The sequence below is a fragment of the Castor canadensis genome, chromosome 3, assembly GCF_047511655.1.
Source record: "Castor canadensis chromosome 3, mCasCan1.hap1v2, whole genome shotgun sequence".
Classification (NCBI taxonomy): domain Eukaryota; kingdom Metazoa; phylum Chordata; class Mammalia; order Rodentia; family Castoridae; genus Castor; species Castor canadensis.
In genome coordinates, this window is record NC_133388.1 from 73,793,276 (window position 1) to 73,820,605 (window position 27,330).

The window sequence follows — 27,330 nt, forward strand, 5'->3', positions numbered from 1 at the left end:
ACTTGTGTCGCGATACTTCTGAAGCAAAGTTAAATTGAGTTCCTGATTCGTTCCTCCTAACCATGGATGGACTGCATTACCTAACTTTTGAAAGATGTTGGTGGTTTAGGGCTCATGTCCTGGATTTCAGAATTGCAGCAACCTTTTGGAAGGATTTGTTTTTAAATCCGTTTGCAGAGCAAATTTAGGCTTTGAAGAAAAAAAACCACTCATCTAAATAATGTTGCACCTGTTCCTCTTACTGTCATATTTAGGAAGCAAGCAGTGTTGTCAGATATGCCTACAGTGAAGGTTAATTAGGGACAAGATGAAGAAGGAAGATTGGGTTGATGTAGGAGGGATGTCCTCAAATAAACATGAATCGCTTCAGTTTGATTTGGAACTAGTAAACTTTCATTTGACTCTACAATGTCGGTGAAGTTAAATTTCTGTTGTTTTTGGTTTGAGACAGCCCTGGCTGGCCTGTAACTAAGAATTCTTCTGACTCAACCTTCTAGTTCTAGGATTACAGGCATGTACCACACCTGGCTCTAAACTTCTAACAAGTAAAAAGACTTACATATTTTGTTATTTTTGGTCAAGTCACTATTTCAGAATTGTGTTTTCCTATACTTTTGGGTTTAAAAATACAACTTTCAAAAACTTTGCATCAAAATTGTCTGGAGTTTCCTTGTGTACAGTCTGTTTTAAAATACTGGGAATTTATAGAATTTCTTGGTATATACCTTTCTAGTACAATATGCTATAAACGGTGTGTGTACGTGTGAATAGAATGACATTAAAGCATTTATTTCAGAAAATTTCATTGAGGCTTGGAATCACTAAATAAAACCAGCAGTCCTGTTTTCAGTTTTGACCTTTGTACTGTAGCACATAAGTTTTGATTTTAATGCTTTTCAAATTAGCAATTGCATTTGTCACCCATCTGCTTCATTAATATGTGACTAAGAAAATATCTTTTTCGTATGTAAATTAATAAGACCTTTACATTGTAGAAGCCTGTGTTGTCTCTCATCTCCCTTGTTCTGTTTCTCCTGCTTACTTGTTTTCAGTTGATCCCCTGTTGGTATAATTATGATAGAACCATTCTAGTTTTCTGTTGGTTTTTTTGTTTTGTTTTGTTTTTGTGGCACTGCAGTTTGAATTTAGCCTCTGTTTCTGCTTGAGCCACCCTGCCAGCCCTTTTTTGTGGTGGGTTTTTTTTCCAGTTAGGGTTTGGAGAACAATTTGCCTGGGTTAGCCTTGAACTTCGATCCTCCTGATCTCTGGGATCTCTGCCTTGTGAGTAGCTAAGATCACAGGCATGAGCCACCTGTTTCTGGCTTGTTTGTTTTGCAGAATTGTTAATAGGGTATTTTTAGACTCTCAGTATTTCCAGGAGTTTTCACATTTCATACTGATTCTTTTGTAAGAAAATGTTTATGATTGTGTTGTGTTTTTTTTTTTTTTTATGTGCACCATGTCATATTCGACATGTTTTATTGGGTTACTTAGTAGGGTTTCAGGTTTGTCTATCTAGAATATTGAATTAGCTTTAGGTACCTTCATTCTTGAGTAAGATTGCTTGTGAGAAGCATATTTAAAAATATGTGTTGAATACTTATGTAAAAATGTGTGTGTTCTGGTTTTAGTTGAAACATCAGTGGATATAAGCTTTGGATTTAAATCGTAAGCTTAAAGACAGCATAGGAATAAGACACTTTCATATCATTATTATATAAAGTCCTGGGTGCAGCAGTCATGTGCACATAATATTTTTTGAGATGGTATCTTGACTTGAACTTCTGAGTACAAGTGATCTCCCTCCCTCAGCCTCCCAAATAGGGACTACAGATGTGCTCTACTATGCCCAGCTCATCAACACTTTTTTTTTGGAGGTGCTGAGGATTGAATGCTTGGCAACTGCACTACCACTGATGTATAGCCTCTAGTTCTACTCATGTTTTCTCTCTCTCTTTTTTTTTTATTGGGATTTATTCATTGTACAAGGAGCATTCATTGTGACAGTTCCCCTACTCATGGATTTAGTGTCCATTACTGAAACTTCCATAATGAACACGAAAAGGTTAAGTTATACTTGATGTTAATGTAAAAGTTTTATATGAAATCATATTTCCTTAGCTTTGGAAAAGATACTAAAATGGAACTTTGCAGTATGATTCTGTTCTTCATAAAGAATTTGGGGAAAGAAGTATGTCTTAGTAACTTTGAAGTAAACTAACAGATGAAGTCTTTTTTTTTTTTCTTTTTTCTTTTTTGCAGTACTGGGGTTTGAACTCAGGGCTGCTCGCTAAGCAGGCATTCTGCCTCTGAAGCCACACCTAGCCCTTTTTTGAGTTGGGTATTTTTCGAGATGAGTTTCACTAACTACCTGCCTGGACTGGCTTCCAACTGCGATTTCCTGATCTCTGCCTCCTTAATAGCTAGAATTATAGGCATGAGCCACCAGTGCCTGGCCAGATCATGTCGTAAAGCTTTTTTTACTTCTGTGGTGCTTCCTTACCTATGGACTCAGCTAAAGCATTGTTAGAAGGGCTCTAGAACAATGGCTCTTAAACAGGAGTTCCAGTTGTGGAACTTGTAAAAATATGCAGGCCTCTGCCTTTTCCTCTAGAAATTTGGATTGATTTGGTCTAGAGCTTGAAAAAACATGGAACTATTTGTGAGTGTGGCAATTCATGTTGTATAAAAGATTATGTGTCAAGCTGAGCATTGTCATTCTGCCTCTTAAGCCACTCCACTAGCCCTTTTTTGAGTTGGGTATTTTTCGAGATATGGTCTCACTAACCCCTGCTGTTGTATAAAAAATGATAATTGCCATTTCATCAGCATTAAAACCTTATGAGGTGGGTATTACTCCTATTTTAAGTTGAGACAAATTTAAATAGGTTACATAACTTCCCTGAGGTCTTCCAGCTATAAAGTATTGCAACTGAGGTTTGAAACCACGTTTGTCTAGTTGCAAAGATTAAAATCGATTGCTACTCTTTTTCAGTGCTGGGTGTTGAACCCAGGGACTTACTTGGGTATGTTAGGCAAGTGCTCTACCATTGATCAACCCACTGAATCACTGCCTGTCCTGTAGCTTTTTTTTTTTTTTTTTTTTTAAAGTAAGTGGAATCCAGGCAGGCATGGTGGCTCATGCCTATAATCCTAGCTAATCCTTTTTCAGGAGTTGGAGATCAGGAAAATCCCAGTTCAGGGCCAGCTCAGGTAAAAAGTTCTTGAGACCCTATCTCCACCAATAGCTGGACAGGGTGGCAGGCATCTGTCATCCTAGCTATAGGGGGAATGCACAAGTATGTGAATTATAGTCCATGCTGGCCTGGGGCATGAGTCAAGACCCTATGTCAAAAATAATCAACTCAGAAGCTGGGAGGGCCAGTAATCCTAGCTACTTGAGAGGCTGAGACTGGGAGGCTATCCATTTGGGGCTGGCCTGGGCAACTAGTTCCTGAGACCCCCATCTCCACAATAAGCAGAGCAAAGTGGGTTGGGAGTATGACACAAGTGGTAGAGCGCCTGCTTTGCATGCATGAATCTGAGTTCAAGCCTCAGTACTGCCAAAAGTAAAAAATACTAACTCAGAAAGGGTGGAGGGCATAATTCAGGTGGTACAGCTGCTTAGAAAGGCCTTGAGTTCAATCCCCAGTACCACTAAAAAAAGAGAAAGAAATAGAACCTGACTTGTAATTCTGGGTCTACCATTATGTGGCACATACTGAATACATTTCAACAAACTTTTATTGAGCCCTCATTGTCTGCCATGCATATTGTTAATTGTTAATAATGTTATATAAAATGTTATAAGCACATTGTTAATATGTGCTTATATTTTCCTCTGTAATTTGTGTGTAGTAAATGTATTTTTGGTATATACAAAATGTGTGGTGGCAACAAGTAGATATATAACAGATTATAAAACTATGAATAAAGATATGATACAACCAATACGTAGAAAATCGCAGTACAGTAGGTAATATTTTAAAACTAATTCTTGAGCAAATACAAAAATTAATTTGTGTTTGCATATTTTGACATACAGATTGCTCATAAGATGATAGAAGTTGCTGCCTAAAGATCCTTAATAGGAGATATTTTGCTTAGACATAACTTGATTTCTTCATTTTTTAAGGTGTGGTGGGGAGGGAGAGACTTTAACTGTTTGTCTCTAAGTTGTCCAGGCTGTCATGAGCCCAGGATCTTCTTGCCTCAGTCTCCCAAATAACAGATTACAGGAAAGTCCCACAATGCCCAGTTTACTCTTTTCCTTTTATTGTCAGGGTTTGCAGATGCTGGTCTACAGTAATACACAAATCCTACTGCCTTTTCCATGACAGGATTTTTTATGAGTCTACTGTGAAATTTCAGAAAAAAAGAGTAATGATTTTTCATAAAAGCATTCCTTTTAGATTGAGAGTTTATTTATTTTTATTTTGGTTATTTTTTGAGACAGGGTCTCTTCTGAGCTTCTGGTGTGCTGAGATTACAAGCCTGTACCACCATGTCCAGCTTAGTTAAAAATTTTAAGGCTTCATAATTTTTTTGCTGTTCAAATGATGGTGACAGTAGAGATATACTAAAGTTAAACTTAAAAAAAAAAACATTAAGAGGGTTAGGGGCGTGGCTCAAGTGATAAGAGTGCTTGCCTAGCAAGTGTGCCGTCCTAAGTTCTAACTCCAGTATCACCAAAAAATAATAATAGCAGTAATAATATATTATAAGCCACCAAAAATAATAATAGCAATAGTAATATAATTAAGATTCCACAAACTTAGGTCTGTCTTCCTGTTTCTGTTGGAAGTCCTGGAAAAAAATTGAAGGACCAGTGACAATTTTCTTTATTCTTTTCCACTTACCCATTTACTTCACTCTATAGTCTTACCCCACCCATCCCCCCCTTTTTTTTTTTAAAGGAAGACCACTCTCTCCCTCTTCCTCTTGAAAGAGGGAAAGAATGATCAATGGCAAATGGCAGTTAGAATAAAGCAACACCAAGCACTGGCTTCATGCTCAGAAGAGAGAACTGTACCTCCTTGTGGTTTCCAATTAAGTCATACCTTCAACTCCTTTTTCTTTAGTTGTTTTTCTGATAGGGCATTGTGTTTTTGCCCAGGCTGGCCTCGGACTGCAATCATCCTACATATGCCTCCCAAGTAGCTGGGGTTGCAGGTGGGTTCTCCCATGCCTTGTCCCTTTTTTTCTTTTTCTCACTGAAATATTGAAGCCCAGAAGTTATGTGATCTGCCCAAGATCATGCAGCTAGAGGCAGCAGAAGCAGAACTGGAATTTAAAACTGAACAGGCTACCTCTAGAGGCCATGTTTGTAGCCAGCCCTTTAGGTTTTTGGACATGCGGATGTTCAAGACATATTTGTCAACTTCCTGTTAAACTTTTGAACTTCAAATTCATTTCATCCATTCTGTTGATCCTTAAGTGCTTACCTTGCTCTCCACCCCAACACACTTAACTTGCTCATTCTCCTTTATTTCCTTCATCATTAATGTTGTCGCTATCCTCCCCACCACTGAATACTAGAGAGGTAGCTAGTCAGTAGATACTTTCCTGTATACGTTTCAGTCTGAGTTTTACTGGAAATTGCTAAAGTTTATTGAGCAGTTTCTATGTGCTGGTCATTATTTGAAGTTCTGTAATAAATATTGTGTCTCATTTAATTCTTACAACACCCCTAAAAGTATATTTTATATTTGAAGCATAAGAAATGGCTAATATAAATAACATTCTCCTTGGAAGCAAACAGCATCAGCAGAAATTCTAAAGTAGGAAAGAACTTTGTCGAAAGCATATGAACTAGACTATAGTGATTTCGAAGGCCATGTAATATAGCCTCATTACCCTAACATAGACTCTAATTCAGTGATGATTTTTTTTTTCTCGGCTGTACTAAGGTTTGAACTTGGCCTCCTGCTTACAGGTAGACAATCTATCCCTTGAGCTACGCACTCAGTCCTAATTCAGTGATTCTTAATTTTGGGACATTCTAGCCCCTTTGCAAGTACAGTGAGAGCTGTGGAGCCTTTTCTACTTTAAAATATATTTTAAAAAAAAAAGAGAGAGAGAAAGAAAAGAAAAAAGAGAATAAAGAAATTTGCCTGGAGTGTCCATGAAACTTGACCACAACTTTAGAATATAACCCTGATTGTCTTAGGTCAGGGTGCTGTACCAGCCTGTGTTCTCTAGGGATACTCTCATAAGTTTCCTTCCATCCACTGTTCCTCTTTTAAGTTTATCTTCTATATTGTAAAAACAATTGTATTATGTGTAGCCTTGCTTTAATATTTTATTATTGGAGAGTTTCAGATATATACATAAATCGTACACTATTGTGACTTTGCATAATCCTGTCCCTCAACTTAAACAGTAATTGTAATCAGTCTTGTTTTACCTATATTTCTGTCCACTCCTCCCCTTCTCAAATTATTTATTTTTTTTTTGCATGCACTGGGGTTTGAATGCATGGCTTTGTGTTTGTGAGGCAGGCGTCCAACCCTCAAATTACTTTGAAGCAAATCTCAGTTATATAATTTTATCCATAAATATTTTGGTATTTCTAAAAGAATGGCTGTAATAGGCAACTCCGGTATTGTTATTGTAATTGTAAACAAATTAAGACAGATTAACAATCCCTTAATAATAACAAATATCCAGAGTTTACATTTCCAGTTTACTTGGTTATCTTTGAACAGTTTGTTTTGAATGAGGATTCAAATAACACATTTTGGTTGGGACCCTCTCCATCTTTTCATTGTTGTTTTTTGTTGAAGAAATTGAGTCTTTTTTTTTTTTTTTTTTTTTAAGGTTCCTGTAGTGGGTTTTACTGAGCACTTCCCTTTGGTATAGTTTTAACATGTTTGTTTTGTCTAAAACTTGGTTTGTTGGACCTAGGAGCATGATCAAAATTGGTTTATTTCCTCCTCTCTTTTGGGGGGAGAGATAGGGAGGTCAAGATGACTTTCTAGATGAAGGCACACAGTAGTTTGTCTGTGATGTTAGCAGCTGTTTGATGTTAGTGCTTAGGAAGTTATTCATTAGGACCACCTGTGGTTTTAAAAAATCTTTACAAATTGCTGGAGGCATAGTTCATGGTAGGCCCTGAGTTAAAACTCCAGTACGGGGAGGGGGGGGAATTAGTTATGAAATTGCAATAATTCACATAACATAAGATTCAGCCTTTAAAAGATACCTTCATGTGGTTTGTAGCATGCTTTCTGTGTTCTGCAGTCCTCACTGTCTAATTTCTGAACATTTTCATCATCCCCAAAGGGAACCTTGCACCTGTTAATAGTTTGTCCTATTTCTCTCCTTTTGGTAACCGCTAATTTCTTTTCTATTTGTGGATTTGCCTATTTTTAACATTTGAAATGGAATAGTATGATATGTGGCTTTTTCCTTCACTTAGCATGATGTTTTCAAGGTTCATCCATGTTGCAACGTGTAACAAGACTGAGTAATATTTTGTGTGGATATATCTTATTTACCCGTGATGGACATTCAGATTTTTTTCACTTATTGGCTATTATGAGTAATACTATTATGAGCATTTATGTAGGTTTTTGTTTTGAGGATGTATGTTTTCAGTTCTGAGTATATATTTTGGGTTGAACTGCTGGGTCGTGTTTATTTTTTTGGTGGTTCTGGGGTTTGAACCTAGGGCTTCACACTTGCAAAGCAGGCACTCTACCGCTCAAGCCACACCTCTTGTCCATTGTGCTTTGGTTATTTTGGGGATGGAATCTCAAGAACTACTTGCCTGGGTTGGCCTTGAACCGAGATCCTCCTAATCTTAGCCTCCCAAGTAGGTAGGATTACAGGCATAAGCCACTGATTCCTGGATTTGTTTAATTTTTTGAGGAGCTGCCAAACTGTTTTCCAAAGTGGCTATACCATTTTACATTACTACTAGTAATGTAGGAGGGTTCCGGGACCATACTCCTTTTTTAAAAATTTCCAATTATATTGTTACTAAAGTTGCAAAATACTTTTTCTGTAAATTTAATTTTTATTTCAAATTTATCTTCTTCTTGTCTTGGATACAGGAACTCTCCTTCCCTCTCTGTACCCTCATAGAACAGTTTTAGGTTTACGCAGTATTGATTAGTTTGCACATAAACCATCATCTATCAGCCTTCTCCATCAGCAAACACCCCCCTCCTTTATGGTATATTTGTTACAACTGATAAACCAACAATGCCACTTTACCATCATCCCAGGGTCTTAGTTTACATTATGTTCACTTTGTCTCATGCATCCTATGGGTTTTGACAAATGTATAATGACATTTTTCTGTATCTGTATCTTTATCTGTATCTGTAGTATACAGAATAGTTCTACCGCCCTAAAAGTCATCTGTGCTTCACCTGTTTCTCCCTTTCTCCTCCCAGACCCCTGGCACTGCTTTTTTTATTGTTTTCTGCCTCCATAGTTTAGTTTTGCCTTCTCTAGAGTGTCATATACTCAGAATCATGATAGTATATAGCCTTTTCACTTAGTAATATGCATTTAAAGGTTCATCTGTGTCTTTCACAGCATTTCATTTCAGTGCTGAATAATTTCCATTGTGTGGATAGACTGCAGTTGATCCATTTACTTTATGAAGAGCAATTGGGTTGCTTGCAAGTTTTGGCAGTTGGTATACAAAGGTGCTATAAATATCTGTGTGCAGGTTTTTGTGTGGACATAAGTTTTCAAGTAAGTTGGTTAAATACCAGGGAGCATTGTTGCTCGATCATGGTAGGAGTATGTTTAGTTTCGTATGAAATACAAACTGCCAAATAGTCTTTAAAATGGCTGTACCATTTTGTATTCCCACTAGCAACAAATGAGAGCTCCTTTAGCTCCACTCTGGCATTTAGAGTTGTTTTTAGTGTTTTGGATTTTACCCATTCTGATAGATGGTTAGTGGTATTTTCATCATATTTTTGATACACGGTCTCACTGTGTAGCAGAGGCTGGCCTCAAACAATGATCCTTCTGCCTCAGCCTCCTGAGTGCTGGGATTGTAGGCATATGTCACCAGGGCTGGTTTCATTGTTGTTTTAATTTGCATTTCCTTAATGAAATACAATGTGGAATAGCTTTTTCCATATTTACATGTTTACATGGCTCAGTGAAGGATCTGTTCAGAACTTTTGCATGTTGTAAAATTGTATTCTCTGTATTTTTCTCCTTACATTTACTTTGGTTTTGGATGGGATGATGCTGGGTGTTGTTTCCAATCATTTATAAGTAATTATTCAGTAAATGGCAGCCAGCATTTACTTGTTACTACTTTTAATACATTTATATATCTACTTTTAAAATGCTCTTTAATGGCTTAATTTAAAGGAATGACTAATTATAATAGCATCTTGTCTTTAGCTCTTCTTCCAGTGGAGCTACCAAAGGCAGTGATTAAATTGATTCAGAGGTATTTGTAAAGTTTCTAATTCTAAATACGAGTCTTGTGCTGGCTCCCAAACCTCATAAGTCATCATAGTCAAGTAAGATGCTTTAAAAATACAGATTCTCAAGTTCCATCTTTGATGATTGTGATTCAACAGTCTGAGCTGGAATCCGTGTTTTTAAAATGTATACCTGGTAGTTGTGGTTATTAACAGGTTATTAACAGGTATATAAACTAGTACGTTGCATGGTTAGAGTCTTTTAATGATGTTGTGATCCAGCCTGAGCAAATGGTTTAAGAAATGCCCCCATCTCCAAAATAACCAGAGCACTTTGAACTAGAGGTGTGGCTCAAGAGGTAGAGCACCTGCTTTGCAAGTTTGAAGCCCTGAGTTCAAGCCCCATCACATCAAAATAATAATAATAACAACAATAACCATGAAAAATGAGCTGATGAAATGGCTCAAGTGGTAGGAACCTAGGGGACCTGTCTAGTAAGCACCAAGCTCTAAGTTAAACCCCTAGTACTGTCTACACCGCCCCCCCCAAAAAAAAAAGTACAAATTAAAATGTTGGGATTATTGGCAACCCTTTTCCTTCTTTAAAAAAATGACCCAGCAAGCATTATAAAGTAGATACTTACTTTTTCAGAATGAATTGTTTGTTTCTAATCTTGATTTTTTTTTTTTTTTTGCTCATGATCCTCCTGCCTCAGCCTCCTGAATACTGGGATTATAGGCATGTACCACCACACCTAGCTTGTTTTTTTATGCCAGTAAAAAAGTACTTTGTCATAAAACAGTAGACAATGTACCAGATTTATTTATTTACTTTTTTTTTGCCCATACTCCGGTTTGAATTTAGGGCTGTGGCACTTCCTAGACAGTTGCTCTACCATCTGAGCCACACCTCCAAGTCCTAGAAATGTTTTCATTGTTGTTGCTGTTGTTTTGTGGTGCTGGGGATCAAACCCAGGGCCATGTATACTAGGCAAGCATTCTACCAGTGAGCCTCATCTCCAGCTTCTTAACACTTTTTTTTTTTTGCGGACTGGAGTTTGAACTCAGGGCCTGTACACCTTAAGCCACTCCACCAGCCCTTTTTTGTGATGGTTTTTTTCAAGATAAGCAAACTGTTTGCCCCAGCTGGCTTTGAACCTCGATCCTGCTATCAACTAGGATCACAGGCATGAACCACCAGCAGCCAGCTAACATTTTTAATGAATATGTATTAGTATGTCTTTTCCTTTTCTATTGGTTTCTTTAAAAACTGCTATATACTCTGTTACTTAAGATTTTCTTTTATGGTTTATTTGTGATTTTATTTGGTCACATTTATTTTGTAAGTTTCTGTTCTTAATGTTTTGTTAAAATAATAGATTTATATGAAAATTAAGGTACAGAAATACAAAATCATTAAAAAGTAGTAAATAGTTTTTTTGTAATCTAGACAACTACTGCTGTCTTCTGGGTGTATATCTTCAGAAATTTTTCTGTGCACTTAAAACAGTGATTCTAAACTGGGGCACTTTTGCTCCTGTGAGACATTTTGTAAGATATGGAGACAGCTTTGGTTATCACAAAATTATATGGACGGGGCCACATTTAAGTTCATAGAGACCAGGAATGCCTCTACGTGTTCACACAATTCCCTACTCCCCCATATGGAAAAAATAGCCCAGAATGTTAATAGCGCTGAAATTGAGAAACACAGCTTGTGTGTGTGTGTGTACAGACATTGTCTTACATCCTTTACTGTCCAGTGCCTAGAAAAATATCTGATAGTAATACACTTATTATAGTAAGTAACTGAGTGATTATATTGATAGAAATTCATTATAGTTAATTTGTTTTGAATATTTCATTTCTAGATTCATAGATAACCCTCTGTGTTTTTGGCCATATTGGGGCTTGAGTTTAGGGCCTCACACTTGCTGTACTACTTGAGCCACTCTACCAGCCCTTTTTTTTGTGATGGGTTTTTTTGAGCTGGGGTCTTGTGGTTGGGGCTGGCTTTGATCCCTGCCTCCTGAGTAGCAAGGATTACAGCTGTGAGCCACAGGTACCCAGCTTAATTTTTAATTAATTAATTAATTAATTTTGGTGACAGGTTCTTGTCACTACCTTTGTCCTGGCTGGCCTCAAACTTGACATCCTCCAGCCTCCCATCACCTGAGTAGCTGGGATTACAGGTGTGCACCATTATATTTGACTAGTAATACAATTTTATTGGTTTAATTTCAGTCTACAAGATTGACTCACAAACTACCCCAGCACATTGTCCATGCAGTAGATGGACTTCCAGCTGTCTTGGTAACCGGATAAGAAAGACACAGAAAAACTGTGGAATGGATGATCTCGGGGAGGCTTGCCACTTGTTGTCTCCCTTATCACAGATGGCAGGTTTTACTTTATTATGACCATGTCAGAAGTAATTCTTAATACACTGTGATTACTTGGCCTTTTTGTACATTTTTAAGTTTTCTTGGTGGTGTTTCCTTTTTCAATTTTGCTTAGTTTTCTTATGCATGTAAATACCATATTTCCCAAAAAGGTCTTACAACTCAGGGTTTTCAAGCTCTCCAAGCACATTAAATTGTTTGCTAGTTTTGCCTCTTGTGTGTATGTATAGAGGGGGAGGGGACAACTTGCCTTCCCAAGTCTTTGATCCTGTTCCTCTGATCCAGACATCTTGAGATTTGTTGGTGTTACTATTCTGAAGCTAATGTCTGCTCTCCTGCTGCGAGAGAGTCATTTTTTTACTGGATCCTTTCTTGGTTTATTTCTTTCATTTTGCCAGAATATGTTATATAATCATTCGTTGAGAAAAGTTACATAGGCAATAAATTTTAGATACTTGCATCCTTTAAAAATGTCAGGAGAAATTTCTATGGTCACTTTCTCCCTTTTATTCTTACATTGGATGGTAGTTTAGAAATAAGTTTCCATTAACATTAACATGTTGCTTTTGAAGAGTTTGTTGGTGTCTTTGTTTTTTTGGGGGGGCTGGGGGGGTTGTTGGGTACTCAGGGCTTTGTGCTTGTGAGGTAAGTGCTCTACTGCTTGAGCCATGCCTCCAGCCCTGGTGTCCCGATTCTTGACTTTTTGTTTTGTTTTGGTTTGGTTTGTAGCTTCTGTTTATCCTGGTGTTCTGAAATGTGAGAATGAATAGTATATCAGGTACTGAGAGAATATTTAGTATTTCTCAATAACAGGGGTACTTTAGATATTTAAGTGGAACCATTTTTGTGTTAGACTGTTGTGTTTGCAGGGCTTCTGAAAAAACCCTGGCTCCCAGGCACTGAAGGACAGTACAGCTGTCCTCAGACATTTCCAAATACCTCTTTATAGGGAGCAGTACTCAGGGGAGGGCCTGTGTTCTTAGGGTTCTTTTATTCAGAAGGTGTTGAACTTCCTGCTGTTTTCTATCCTGGTCCCCCCCACCTTTGGGTCTGTTTTCTGAGATATTTTTCTCCAAATTTACTTAATAAGTCTATTTAAATTTAAGGAATGATGGGGATGTAGTAGGGTTTGAATTCAGGGCCTTGAGCTTGTAGGCAGGCACTCTGCATTTAAGTCACACTCCCAGCCCAATATTCTGTTTTTATTTAATGAGATTTTTTGAGCATAGTGAAATTTTTATTTTTGAAATTGTCTTTCACTGAATTGTTAGCTTTCTCAGTTTCTTTTCTTTTTCTTATCATTTGTTTTCCTTAAGTACCATTGGTGACCATTGATGTTTGGTGACCCTTTATCAATGAGGGCAGACGATAGCTGTGAGTTTTTCTCTTTCCTTAAATATTCTAAATATTCAAACTTATTTTCATTTCCATTCTTCAGATGACTTTTTTTTTTTTTTGTACTGGAGTTTGAACTGAGGGCCTTGAGCCACTCCACCAGCTCTTTTTTTGTAGTAGGTTTTTGAGATAGGGTCTCCCAAACTATTTGCCCAGGCTGGCTTATCAGGTGTGAACCATTGGTGCCTGGCAATTTTTAAAAAAAAGATCGGTGATAGTCTACTTTAGTATTTAGTATTTAGATTTGTTTTCTTAAATCTTTTGTTGTTTACAGTTGGTCCTCTGAGCTTTTCTGATAACTTTTTTTGTATACTTCCCTTAATCTCAGATGTCGATGTGATGGCATTTTGTTTAGAGCCTATTCCCAGGATAATATTCTAACTGCTGAATTTTTTAGAGTTGGGTTTCTTTAAAACTCTTATGAATGACTGAATCTTTCCAGAATTCCCTCCTTCTCTTCCTTTCTTTCCTTTCTCCTTCGCTTCTCCCCACTCCTTTCTTTGTCAGTGTTGGAACTTGAACTCAGGGCCTCATGCTTGGTAGGCAGGTAGTCTGTAACTTGAGCCACATCTCCAGCCCCTGAATTCTCTTTCTTATATCTCCCTAATATATATGTGGTCATTTCCTCCCTTAGATTAGTTTTTTAAATGTAATATAGTTCAGTTTTTTAGATTGTGGTTTTTATGTCTTGTACAAGACTACTTCTCCCTTTCCTACAAGTTTTTCTTATGTAATAGCCTTATGGTTCTAGATTTTTTTCATTAAGGTTTGTGATCCAGCTTGAATTATTTTTTCCTTCAATTTTTGTTCATTTGTTTATTTGGCGTTTTGAGACAGGGTCTTACTGTGCAACTTAGGCTGGATTAGAACTGACTATGTAGCCCAGGATGGCCTTGAACTTGTGATTCTCCTGTCTCAGCCTCCTGAGTGCTGGGATTGCAAGTGTGTGCCACCATACCCAGCTCTCTGATTTTTTATAGTGATAAAATTATGCATAATACATAATTGACTACTAACCATTTTTATGGGTACACTTTAGTGGTATTTAGTAAATTCCTATTTTTGTACAGTTTTTATCACCATACATCTCCAGAATTGTTCATCTTGCAAAACTGAAATTTACCCATGACCACTAATTTCCTACCTCCTCAAACCTCCCCGCCCCCTGCAGCTCCTGGCATCCATCATTCTATTTCTGTCTTTATGATTTTGACTTCTGGATGCCTCATATACATAGGCTCCTTAATAGTATTTGTCCTTTTGCAACTAGCTTTTTCACTTAGCATAATATTCTTAAAGTTCATGCATATCGTATCTAACTTTTTTGTGGCTGAATAATACCCCATCATATCTACATACCACATTTTATCTGTTCATTTGTTAGTGGACTTTGGATTGTTTCTGCATTTTAACTATTGTAAATAATGTGCTGCAAACATGGATGTTCATACATCTCTTGAAACCCAGCTTTTAATTCTTTTGGTATAACTGACTCTTACTTGGTAATGAAATTGATAAAGATCAGTGCTTAAAGAAAACTCTTTCTCTTTTTGTTTGGTATGGTGTTCTTCTCAAAATAGTTGAGGTCATTCAGGATTTTTTGTTATGTTTTTTTCAGTACTGGGGTTTGAACTCAGGGCCTACACCTTGAGCCACCCCACCATTCCTTTTTGTGTTAGGTTTTTTCAAGATAGAGTCTCAAGAACTATTTGCCCAGGCTGGCTTTGAACTTCGATCCTCCTGAGTAGCTAGGATTACAGGTGTGAGCCACCGGTGCCTGGCCATTGAGTTCTTTTCAGTCTTCTGAATTTTAACACTGATTTATTTTTTTTTCCCTAATACCAAATTCCTTTTTTTGTTTGTTTTTATTGTTGAACTGGGGTACATTGTGAGACACTTACTTTTTTTTTTTAATGATAAGAATGCTCTTTTTTTTTTTTGAGTCAGAGTCTCATTACATTTATGTAGTCCAAACTGGCCTCAAATTTATAATCCTCCTGCCTTGGCCTCTTGAGTGCTAGGATTACAGGCATGCCGCACCACACTCAGCAGTGGGAGATCACTTGATTACTAATTTAAGCTTACAGTGCTCAGTCAAATATATAGAAGAATTTGAATGTGATGCAGACATTAATTCAGCACAAATATCCAAGATAGCTAGATATTCTGTAAACTTTGAACCCCTACCATCTCTGCCTTTTTTTTTTTCCCCCCCTTTGGGTGTGTGGCACTGGGGTTTTGAACTCAGGGACTTAACTTGCTAGGCAGGTACTCGTACCTCTTGAGCTACTCTGCCAGCCCCCACATCTGCTTCAGCAGATGACTTTGCCTCCTATTTAACAGAAAAAGTAGAATCCCATCAGATGGGAACTTCTTTATATTTTTGTTACTAAGTCTACAAATCTTACCATGTGCACTTCTTATTTTTCCCCTAGTGCCCTCTTAAAATTGAAAAGACATTTCAGTTCTTTTTTTTTTTTTTTTCTTTTGGTGGGGCTGAGGCTTGAACTCAAGGCTTTGTGCTTTCAAAGCATATGCTGTACCACTTGACTCACACATGCCTCCTGTCCATTTTTGTTCTGGTTATTTTGGGGATGGGGTCTTACAAACTTATTTGCCTAGGCTGGCCTCGAACCAATATCCTCCGAATCTCAGTCTCCTAAGTAGTTAGGATTACAGACTTCAGTCACCTTCACCAGGCATTGAGTTATTTTCTTATTGGTTGCCCTGAGAATTGCAACTAACATTTTAATTTACAACAATCTAGTTAGGATTAATGACAATTTAATTACAGTTGTATATAAAAGTTTTGCTTCTATAAAGCTTCATTCCCATGTGTGTTTTATTACTGTTCTACAGTTGTATCTAGCCATATACCCAACCAACATATTTCTAATTACTTAGTGCAATTGTCATTAAATCAGTAAGAAAAATACATTTGTGCTGTTTTTTATAATTAGCTTATGAAGTTATCTGTACTGATGTTTGTCATTTTTTCATGTGTACTTGAATTACTATCTAGTGTCCTTTCATTTCAGCCTGAAAGACTTCCTTTAGTATTTCTTTTAGAGCAGGTCTACTAGCATACAAGTATTTTTCAATTTTCTGGGAATGTCTTGATTTCGCTTTTTTTGAGTTAGGGTTTCCCTGTGTAGCCAGCACTGGCCTCAAACTCACTGTGTAGCACAGGCTAGCCTCAAAATTGAGATCCTCCTGCCTCAGCCTTTCAGGTGCTGAGATTACAGGCATGTGACACTATGCCTGGCTTTCTCCTTCACTTGTGTGGGATGTAGGAAGTCTTTTTTTTTTTTTTTTTCCTCCCCAGTACTTTGAATTTGCTGTTCCACTCCCTTCATGATTTCTGATGGGGATTTACCATTTACCTTGGGAAGATGCTTTGATCACTCCTTTCTTGATATTTTCAAATTTTTTCTTATCATTGACTTTTGACAGTTTGATAATGGTGTGCCTTGATGTGAATCTCTGAGTTTATCCTACCTGTAATTCACTGAGCTTCTTGAATGTGTAGACTAAATGATTTTCATCAAATTTGGGAAATTTTGACCATTTTTTTCCTGTCATATATTTTTCTGTCTTTTTCTCTCCCTCTTCTTTATTCCCCATTTGCATCTATTGAGATACAGGTTTCTCAAACCCTACAGGTACCCTACAGGTTTCTGAGGCTTGTTTATTTTTCTTTACTTTGTTGTTTCTGTTTCTCAGACTATATAATCTCAATTGACCTATCTTGAAGTTGGCTGATTCTTCTGCCTACTTGTATCTGCTGTTGAGCCAGTCTATTGATTTTTTTCATTTTGCTTCTCAATTCTACAGTTTCTGTTTGGTCTTTTTTTATAATTCAAGTCTTGGTCTGAAGTTCAATGTCTGGGCTTTCTTAGGGACAGTTTACATCTTTATCTTATCTATATCTTTCCCCTGTGTACATGCCATTCTTTTTTTTTTTTCTCTGCATATCTAGTAAAGATTTTTGTTGAAAAAAAAATTTTTTTTTTTTTTTTTTTTTTTTGCAGTCCTGGGGATTGAACCCACGGCCTTGAGTATGCTAGGCAGGCACTTCACCACTGAGCCCTAGCACTACTATATATATATATATATATTTTTTTTTTTTTTTGGTACATTTAAAATAATAAAGCATTGTAGTTCGGCAACTCTGAAAACAGACTCTTCCCCTCCCCCCAATTATTATTTTCTGAACTAATTTTGTATTTTTTTTTGTCATGCATGATTACTGGATTCTCTGCATAGTTTGGCTTAGTGGTTAGCTGGGCAGAGGAGCTGATTGAGTAAGCAGAAATTTCCTTGGATGCCTGGAACATGTAAGTCTTCCAGTCTCGGTCAAGGGATTCTTATGTATGTGTTTGGGACATGTGTTGCCTTAGCTTTTACTTCCTGTTTGTGCAGAGCTTCAAAGTTAGTCAGGGGAGAGAATCTTTCCTGAACAAGTGCAGAGTGATGTATGTGAGCATAGCCTTCTAGAATCCCAGACTATGTTCAAGCTTTGTAAAACCTCTTACAAACATCTCGTTTCTCAGTTTTTCCTTCTAAGCTTTTTATTTAATCTTTTGTTTGTCCCAAATACTGCTTATTACCTCAGGCAGCCAAGATGTTAGACAGTTGCCTCTGTTTTTGGTCAAAGGTGCCCATGAAAAAACTTGTTTGCATTCAGTGAGTTCAGCATTAGTCACTTTTGCTAATATATAGTCTTCCAGGGAACCACCAGACATGTAATATAATGACAAGTCTTTGGCAATGGGATTATTTATTTATTTATTTATTTATGGTACTGGGTATTAAAGTCAGGGACTCCTTCTTGCTAGTTAAGTACTGTACCACTAGAGTTTTTTTGATTTGTTTTTGTTTTTGGAGACAGTCTCACTGTGTAGCCCAGGCAGGTCTTGAACTTATGTTCCTCCTGCTTCAGCCTCTGGGGTTTTGTGAGTACTGGGTTTACAGGCACACACCACCATGCTTGGCTTTGGGAATGGACTTTAAAGGGGCTCCAGGCCTCTTCTGCCCATTCCAGTGGCTACTGGTTTTCACTGTGAGTGTAGAATAGTGATTTTCATAGCTTCCATGGAACAAGGAAGGGATGAAATGGGAATAGCAAATTAAAGTGTCACAAGCTTGCTCTGTTTACCAAGATACAGCCATTTGTGTTGCATAAACACTCCTCAGATTGATTTAGCCCTTTGGTTAATTTCCACAGTTCTAGAATAAAACTTTTGCCAGTGTTCTTGTTTTATGGAGGAGTGAATTTCAGAGGTCTTTACTCTGCCATTTTTGTTGACAGTACCCTTTCTGTGTTATTGTAAAGCAAGGAGCAGGAGTAACACTGTCCCTAATAAGGATGTGTGAATTCCTTCTCTAAGCTAAGAGGGCTCAAAAGAAGCTGGGTATTTTGTATTCTTTTATGGAATGATTGACAAGATTGTAAGAGGAAACACAGGAGAGGCTCAGAAAAACAGTTTATTTTGCTGTAAGGTCCTGCAGACAGGAGGTATACAACTTGATTTGCAAGGCTCTCCAGGGTGGTCAAGAGGCAGAAGACAGGAGCAGAGAGGAAAGTTTAGGCCAGAGTCTTTTTGAAGGTTTCTATAAGAAAGGCAAGGCAGGGCTTGTGGTGTGGTCCAACTAGTAAAGCACTTGCTTAGCAGCATGGAGGCCCTGAGTTCAGTCACGAATACCACTAAAAGAAAAAAAAAAGCAAAACAGGTGTCAGATAAATAGTTCAGGATTGGCTAGTTTGAATAGTTTGGAGAACTCTATGCTATAGGGATGGTTCCTACTTGTCTGTACCTGGATCTAGGATGGTTAAGGCAGAGGAATATTGCCTCCTGATGTGTGCAGGCCTGATAGATGGAGTGTGGCTCTGGGTTGGTTACTTTGTCTATCAAAGTGAAGGCTCCCTGCTGAGCCCTTGCTATCTTTTAAGAACTGGCTAGTGTTGGGAGGGGCAGTCTCCCTAGCCAGAAAGGTTTTTTAACAAGTCAAGACACAATACATAGCCAGCACTGGTGACTCAAATCTGTAATTCTGGCTACTAGGGAGGCCAAGATTGGGAGGATCTCAGTTTGAGGCCAGCCTGGCAAATAGTTTTAGAGATTCCCCCCTCCCCACTAATCTCCAAAAATAACCAGAGCAAAATGGACTGGAGATGTGGCCTACTTTGTAGCCTTGAGTTCAAACACCAGTCTCCACCCCCCCACCCCCGCAAAAAGAAAAAACAGGAAAAAATATATACATGCACACAGAACACTTGGGATTGAAGATGATCAAGTTAATCAGCCCATGTTTCCATGCCATTATTTTTAGGGTCCCAGTTATTTCCCTTTTCCCACTTGAGCCTTACTTGGCATAATAGATGTGTCCAGACAGAGAGAATTTTGACTTTCGTTGGAGTTCTGCCTCTCACGATTGCACCCTGATCCTTAGCCTTTTGTGGCCTCTTGCTGCTGGAGGTGACTTGTCTGTTTATACTACCAAAGAATCTTGTGGTATTCTTTCATTTCTCACCCTGCTCCCTCTTCGAGACAGGGTCTCACTGTGTAGTTCAGGCTCACCTGAAACTCATTATCCTTCTGCCTGTTCCTCTCAAATGCTGGGATTACAGATGTGTACCATCATCATTTCCTGTTTGTTTTTTTGGTACTGGGGGTTTGCCTCAGGGCCTCACTAGGCAGGCACTCTACCATTTCATTATATTCTTGTTATATTTTTCCAAGGGTCAGTTACCTTTAGCAACAACAACATAATTGCATGGTCTTTTATGCTTGCTCTTTTCCTCATATTTCAAAAATGCCTGCTCTATTGTACTGAAAAGATTGCCAAATATTGCTTACAGGCCAAATCAGCCCAAACCTTGTGTTTTTATGTGGCCTATTTTTAAAGAGTTGTGAATCAAAGAAAAACGATTAAAAAAAGACTATGAAATGGCACAAAACCCAAGTAAGATATTTTACTATGTGTCCCTTTATAGAAAAAATTTGCCTACTTTGCATTCCCTTCCACTGGAAAACTACTTGGTTTACCACAAGTGAAAGTTTTATTAATTGCAGTGCCACTTTGTGCTAGAGGCTCTGTGTTCTAACCACCAGTGATGGGGGGAGGTTTTCATTGGTAGCTGAGTGGCTAGGTGGATGATGACCTAATTCCACAACTTCATTTTAAAACCTTATTTTTTTTGTAGTAAAAGAAATAGTAAAGTTTAATAGAAAGGGAATGTAGCATAGCAGAATAAAAATCAGAAAAAAAGGGAGAAACATTCATTGTTCCTCATGCAAGAAATGGAGTAGACACTCCTAAAACCTGCTTTTTTTATACCATCCTGTCACCGTGGTTACAAGTTGGGACTTTTAGGAAGTTAACTGAGGCAGCAGTTAGTACGTAGGAAGTCTACTAAGGAATGAGCTTAGAATCTGTATCTGTGAAAGGAAGCAAAGCAGAAGGTATAAATTGGGCTGCAATGCAGTACGGACAGAGTGCTCAGTTGACCCCATTTGGGAACTCTGCAGCTGGCATAGTTGTCATAGTTGTCCTAAGTTGGGGGATGGGGTAGGCCGTTATGGCCCTGGTTTTGACCAGTCATTGGATGAGGGCCACTTGGGAAGGCAACTCAGTTTAGCTGAGGCAATTCCTAAAGAGAGTGGACAGCTGAGGGCTGTTTTCCAGTAGCACTCAGCAGCTGGACAATAAATCTGTCACTTCAGGAGGGAGATGTGGACAGTACATCTCAGTATCTGTGACATGTAGCCTCCTGTGATTTCTAATTATGATTTACTTTAAAAAAATTGTGGTGATCTTTTTTTAATGAATTAGTTTTTCTCATGAGAAAACTAAAACAATTCTCAACTTCTGTACATTTTTACTAATAAGATAAATAACTTAAGGCATTTTTAAAAAACAGGTTTTGTTTTGATGTGTGTAAATAATTAGTTAACCATTTTAGTACTTGAAATGCCATCATAGAGTCCTAAAAATCATAACAATAGGGATTGAAACTTATAGCTAGCAAATCTTAAAAAGACACCTAATTCAGCCCTCATTTGACAACTGAGGAAGCTGAGAACAAGACAGAAGGATTATAAAGTTAGTGACAAGTAAAGTTTAGAATATATATCTCAGCATCCAAGCTTGTGTCCTTTTATCAATATCTTATTCTTTAATTTCCTGTAATTCCTAAGAAGAGAGTGTTAGAGTTCTGAAATTGAAGAATTGAGGGATTTTTTTGTTTTTTTTTTTTCTTTTAATGACCTTTATAAATAATCTTACTGCTCTTTAGAGCAATGTTAAAATGCAGTTGCTTCAGTAACGGTAAGCCGTCGTAGTCAGCTTCTGGAGTTACATCATTTTGGACAGAAGAATTTGATTTATTTTTGACCTTCCTGGAAGATGATTCCATAGTTAACTTTGAAAACTTTTCCAAATGACTGTTGTGATTTGCTGGTTAATAGAAACTTTACTGTTTGCAGACAGAATCATACAATAAGTGAGATTTTAGAATGAGGTCTACAAGTGTTCTAGAATTTAAAGAAAATAGTATTGTGGTGTCAGTGGTAGATTATTTTAAATATATTGTAGATTATCTGTGTCATAACTGTTACTTTACTCTGGGATGAGAATTTGCATTTATATTCAAGTAGTACTTTTTTTTCTTTGTGATACTGAGAGATGGACCCAGGACCTCTTGCATGCTAGGCAAATGCTCTACCTCTTGAGCCATGGCACCAGCCCTTTTGTTTATATTTTGTTTTTGAGATAGGTTCTTGATAACTTTGCCTGGATTGGCTTTGAGCTCAGATCCTCCCACTTCTGCCTCCTGAATGCTGAGATTACAGGTGTGTGCCACTCCGAACTGCTTTATTATAGTTTTGATTTGTATTTTCCTGATTAGTGATGTTGAGCATCTTTTTGTAAGCTTGTTAGTCATTTGCATATTATTGGAAAAATATCTGTTCAAGTTCATTGGCATTTTTAAATTGCGGTATTTGGGGATTTTTTTGTTAGTTTTAGCATACACTGTTACCTCTACTGTTATGTTTGAGAATGTCCAAAAGGATTCTCCATTAACATTTTAAATGGCCATATGTGGACTGAAAACTAAAATAGAGATTTTTAATTGATATTTATTATAATGGCGATCCTGGGGTTTGAACTCAGTCTCATTGCTTGCTAGGCAGGCGCTCTCTACCTGTTGATCCATGCCCCTAGTCCTTTCTGTTTTACTGTTTGGATAGGGTCTGGTGTTTTTGCCTGGGCCTGGCATGGGATCCTGATCCTTCTACCTTTGTGAGCTATCATGCCTAGCTTATTTGTTGTTATAGTATCTCTCTTAACTTTTTTGACCAGATTGGTCTTGAACCATGATCCTCCTGATCACTTCCTGGGTGGCTGGGATTACAGTTATGCACCACCATACCTTGCTGATATATTCTTGTAATTTTTTTTATTATTACTTTTTTTTCATTTATTCATATGCGCATACATTGTTTGGGCCATTTCTCCCCCCTTCCCCCTCCCCCTCTCTCCCACCCCGCCTCGCTTCCAGGCAGAACCTGTTCTGCCCTTTTCTCCAATTTTGTTGAACCTGCTTATATTTTATATTAAGGCATTTTATGATCTAGCTTCTGCTAACCTTCCAGTTACATCTCCTTTCTATCTTTTCTCTCCCTGCAAAGCTCTCTCTCACTGAAGTTGTAGCCATTCGTTTAGTTAGAGGTTTAGTGTAACCCTTTCTTTTCCCGTTTGATCTGACTTCTACTCTTCAGATCAAAGTTTAGCTATTATTTCCTTTGGGAGACATCTTGGAGCCTACAAGTATAAATTAGCTATTCCTACTATGTGGTAAACATCCTTTATTATAATGTTTATTAAGATACATGGCATATCTATTTATTGTCTCTATTCAGTAGGCTACAATTGCTGTAAGAGTAGGGATTGTCTTGGCTTTGTGTATTGTTGTATATCATTGTATCCCCAGAGTCTTGGTCATAGGAGGCACTCAGTAAATAATTGTTGAAAGAATAAATGTCATTACTGATATTTAACCAAACTTGCATTTCTAGCATACATAGGGAGGGACCTCTGGGTGTTATCAAGTTGAACACAGTTCTTTTATTCAGGTAGTTTAAAATCTAATAGAGGAGGAGACTTTCTCTTATTTTGTCCTATTCTGCATCAACTCCTAACTAATGAGAATGTTAGGTTAAATGATACACTCATACCTGGTCAACAGAAGTTGAAAATAGAACCCAGGAATATTTCCAGCCTACCACTGAAATAGCTGATGACTAGGTTGTATCTTCTCTTTTTTTATATCAGTATGAGGTAAACTAAGTCATAATTATCTTAATACTATGTTCTGCTTACTTCCTTTTCTAGTAATGTTACAGATGGAACATTACTAGATGTTACAGATGGAGTCTGGTCACATTTTCTGTCACCCTTTATATACACTGTAAGTCCTAGGAGCCCCCCCCCACCCCAGTCTTTGAATATCAAATCTGTGCTGTCTCTTAAAAGTCATAGTGCCTACCCTAGACAGACTCAGCTATAGAACAACTAACACTCCACTCAGGTGTGCTGATATTTCTCTTCATGTGATAAAACTTCATTTATTGTATTTATTAAGAACCATGGTATTTTACAGGATTTTCTTTAAAACAAAATATGTATATAAACTCTCTCTTGAGTTTATATAGCCTTTTGTCCTATCCCAGATCCATATCTCAGAATTGGATGACATAGTTGTTCATGTTCTGTGAGCTTTATTTCTGTTTCTTAGTGTGGCTTGAAAATTAGCATTAATACCATCATTTCCAGTTTACAGGTGAGGAAACTAAGGTAGTTTGCCCAAAGTCATACAATTCTAAGCATTAGAATTGAAGTTATGAGTTGGAATCTACCATCTAGCTACAAATTCTGTGTGGGTTTTTTTTTTCTTTTTTTGTAGTACTGGGATTTGAACTCAGGGCCTACACCTTGAGTCACTCTACCAGCCCTTTTCTGTGATAGGTTTTACGAGATAGGGTCTCATGAACTATTTTCCCTGCCTAGATTAGAGCTGTGATCCTCCTGATCTGCCTCCTGAGTAGGTAGGATTACAGGTGTGAGCCACTGGTATTTGGCCACTCCCAATTTCTTATACAACCCTCAAGGTCCTTCATGGCCGTGCAGGGGGATGACATCCTAAATTTGTGTTGACAAAGTACCACAGTTCACTACTGAAAAAGAAAAATGTCATTACCTTCAAGTTAGGAGTGGGGCTACAGTACATCAAAGTAGGTATGAGTCAGAATGAACTGTACTTTTTTCTGTTTATTTCCTAGATTTAGGGAAACATTTATTCAACAGATATTTAGTGGGCATGTACACTAAGCAAGATGCAAAATTATTTTACAAGAACTAGGTAAAAGGTTTATTGTCTTTTTTAGGTTAGGTCAAGTACTTCTTGCTTGCGAATTTATCTAGCTACTATCTAGGTATTTCCAGCTACTATCTAGGTACTTTCTAGGTATTTCCTTAGAAATGCTTGGGTTCCTGAAAATATTTCAGTCAAATGTACATAATTCTGAAGTAAAACTAGATCTATCCTGGTGAGCGGGCTAGATAATGTAAATAAAAGTATTGTTCTTCTTAATTTTCTTTTGATCCTAGAGCAGTCTAGAGGTACTCAGCAGTGTTTTTCTTCTTCCTCTGGATCTGCTCTGTTGCTGCTGTTGCTGCTGTTGCTGCTGTTGCTGCTGCTGCTGCTGCTGCTGCTGCTGCTGCTGCTGCAGTACTGGGGTTTGAGCTCAGGGCTTTGAGCTTGCTAGGCTGGTGCTATATTATCTCCATTGAGCCATACCACTAGCCCAGCCCTGGTTATTGTTAGTATTTTAGAAGCACACTTATCTCTCCATGGATCTGTCCCGTGAAGCCTTATGCATGAGATTTTTAAAAATGTGTTGTTATTGTTTGTTTGTTGTTGGTACTGGAGTTGAATCCAGGGCCTTGCACATTCTAAGCAAACACACTGCCATTTGAGCTATGTCCCCAACTCTCCCTGCCCTACTTTTTGTGCTACCTTTTCCTGGGCTGGCCTGGAACTTGGGATTCTCCTGCCTTCACTTCCAGAGTAGCTGGGATTATGGCTGGACTCTTAACGCTGCGTGTTTTTTTTAAAGGAAGGTAAAAGGGAAGAAAAGGAAAGTTTTTGGCTTTTTTTTTGGCAACATTGGGGTTTGAACTCAAGGCCTCATGATTGCTAGGCAGACATTCTACCACTTGAGTCATTCCGCTAGCCCTTTTTTCACGATGGTGTTTTTCCCAGATGCGATCTTACAAACTGTTGCCTGGGGTGGCTTTGAACCTTGATCCTCCTGCTCTCTGCCTCCTGAGTAGCTAGGATTACAAGTGTGAGCTACCATCACCAGCTTGGTTTTGTTTTTTTTTTTTTTGGTATGAGGGTTTGAACACAGGGCCTTGAGCTTTTTATGTGTTCTTGAGCCACACTCCAGCCCATGGAAAAGGGGTCTTATGCCTTCTACCTTTTCTTAGAAAGATGATTTTTTTTCTTTCCCTAGGTTTCCCATTTGGTGGTTAGAACTGAGAATTCTTGAGAGGTTGCTTATGGTAGAGAGCTTGGAGAGGGGTTGGAGGGCTATCTGAAGACGCTTTAATGAAATGAAATTTTAAGAGCTAGGTCTTTAAAATAGGTAGGATTTAGCTGGGCACAATGGCTCATGCATGTAATCTCAGCTACTCAGGAGGTGAAGTTTGGGAGGATCACAGTTCAAAGTCAATTGGGGCAAAAAGTTAGTGAGACTCCATCTTAAGCACCAACCCAGGTGTGGTGGTACACATCTGAAATCCCAGCTCCTTGAGAGGTTGAGGCAGGAGGATCTCAGATTGAAGACCAGCCTAGGCAATTGAGGGAGGATCTATTTTAAAAATAAAGTGAAAAAAGAAGGCTATAATGTAGGACAGTGGTAGAGTGCTTGCCTAGCATGCATCAGGAATTTTCTAGATGCCTGTTGCTCTCATCTTTTCTGATCATTAAATGTCCATTACTTCTAAAGGGGTGCAAAACTGAAGCTGTTAAAATTTCCTAGTGTCAAAATTGTGGGAGCTACAATTGTGGGACTTGTTAACAGCTAAGTTTTAAACTCTTAACTGAGAATGTTTCATGAAAAGGAGTACATTTAAGCTTTCTATAGGGTTTTTTTGTTGTTGTTTTTGGTGGAACTTCGTGCTTGCAAAGCAAGTGCTTTACCGCTTGAGCTACATCCTCAGTCCATTTTGTTCTGGTTAGTTTTTTTTTGCCGGCGGGGGCGGGGGGGGGGGGGCGGTCTCGTGAACTGTTTACCTGGCCCGGCCTCGAACCTCAATCCTCAGCCTTCCAAGTAGTTAGGATTACATGCATGGAGCCACAGCTGTCCGCCTTTATAGGCCATTTTTGTGGGAAGAGATCATGGAATTTCCTGAGAGTGAAAGCTTAGGATATCTTGAAACACCTTTGCTGGTTTGGGGTCAAATCAGAGACACTATTTTTCAGAATGGCTTATTATGAGCTTACATTCTGGTGACATTTGTCTTAATTTAACTAATGGCAAAATGAGGACTACTGGTTTGGCTTAATAATCCAATTTTCTTAGAAATTGAGCTGGCAAATAATTTTCACTATGCTTTTTTAATTCAGATAGTTTTGTTATGCTGCCTAGAGGCTGGTTTGTTAATTCAGAAGTGAAGTTACATGGCTTCACTTCTGAATTAAAGCCAGTATGTCTTCACACCTAAAGACATACTGGCTTTAGGTGTGGGAGTAATAGGAAAAATCATGAAATTGTCAACTCCTGTATGTCTGCCCTTGCTTTCTAGCTGATTTTCTCTTCCCATTCTTGAGAGCAATAGAGTGCACTCCAGAGTAATGTTACTTGGATTCATATCTTAGTGCCTCCCATGCTCTTGTGAAAAGAAAGAAAGGTTACTTTGTAGGGAAAATACCAACTCATAGGATTGTGAGGCTTGAGTCAGTAAGCTTAAATACTTAGTGTTTGACTTGCAAACATACTTGACAAATACTTGATAGTTGTTACTCATTCCTCTTTTCAATCCTGAAATACAAAAATTTCTGA

At 38.0% G+C, this 27,330-nt stretch overlaps 2 protein-coding genes and 1 pseudogene across 5 annotated transcripts in view; 1 reads left to right on the plus strand and 2 right to left on the minus strand.

Annotated features, from left to right (window-relative positions):
* Positions 1-125, minus strand: part of Ap4s1 (adaptor related protein complex 4 subunit sigma 1) — a 50,924-nt gene extending 50,799 nt beyond the window's left edge. Inside the window, exon 1 of the mRNA XM_020169834.2 lies at positions 3-125. The gene's annotated coding sequence lies outside the window, so the exon portion shown is untranslated. The remainder of the gene's footprint in view (positions 1-2) is intronic.
* Positions 1-27,330, plus strand: part of Strn3 (striatin 3) — a 90,076-nt gene that overhangs the window by 1,308 nt on the left and 61,438 nt on the right. The window lies entirely within an intron of this gene.
* Positions 4,921-5,080, minus strand: LOC141421960 (small nucleolar RNA U3; annotated as a pseudogene).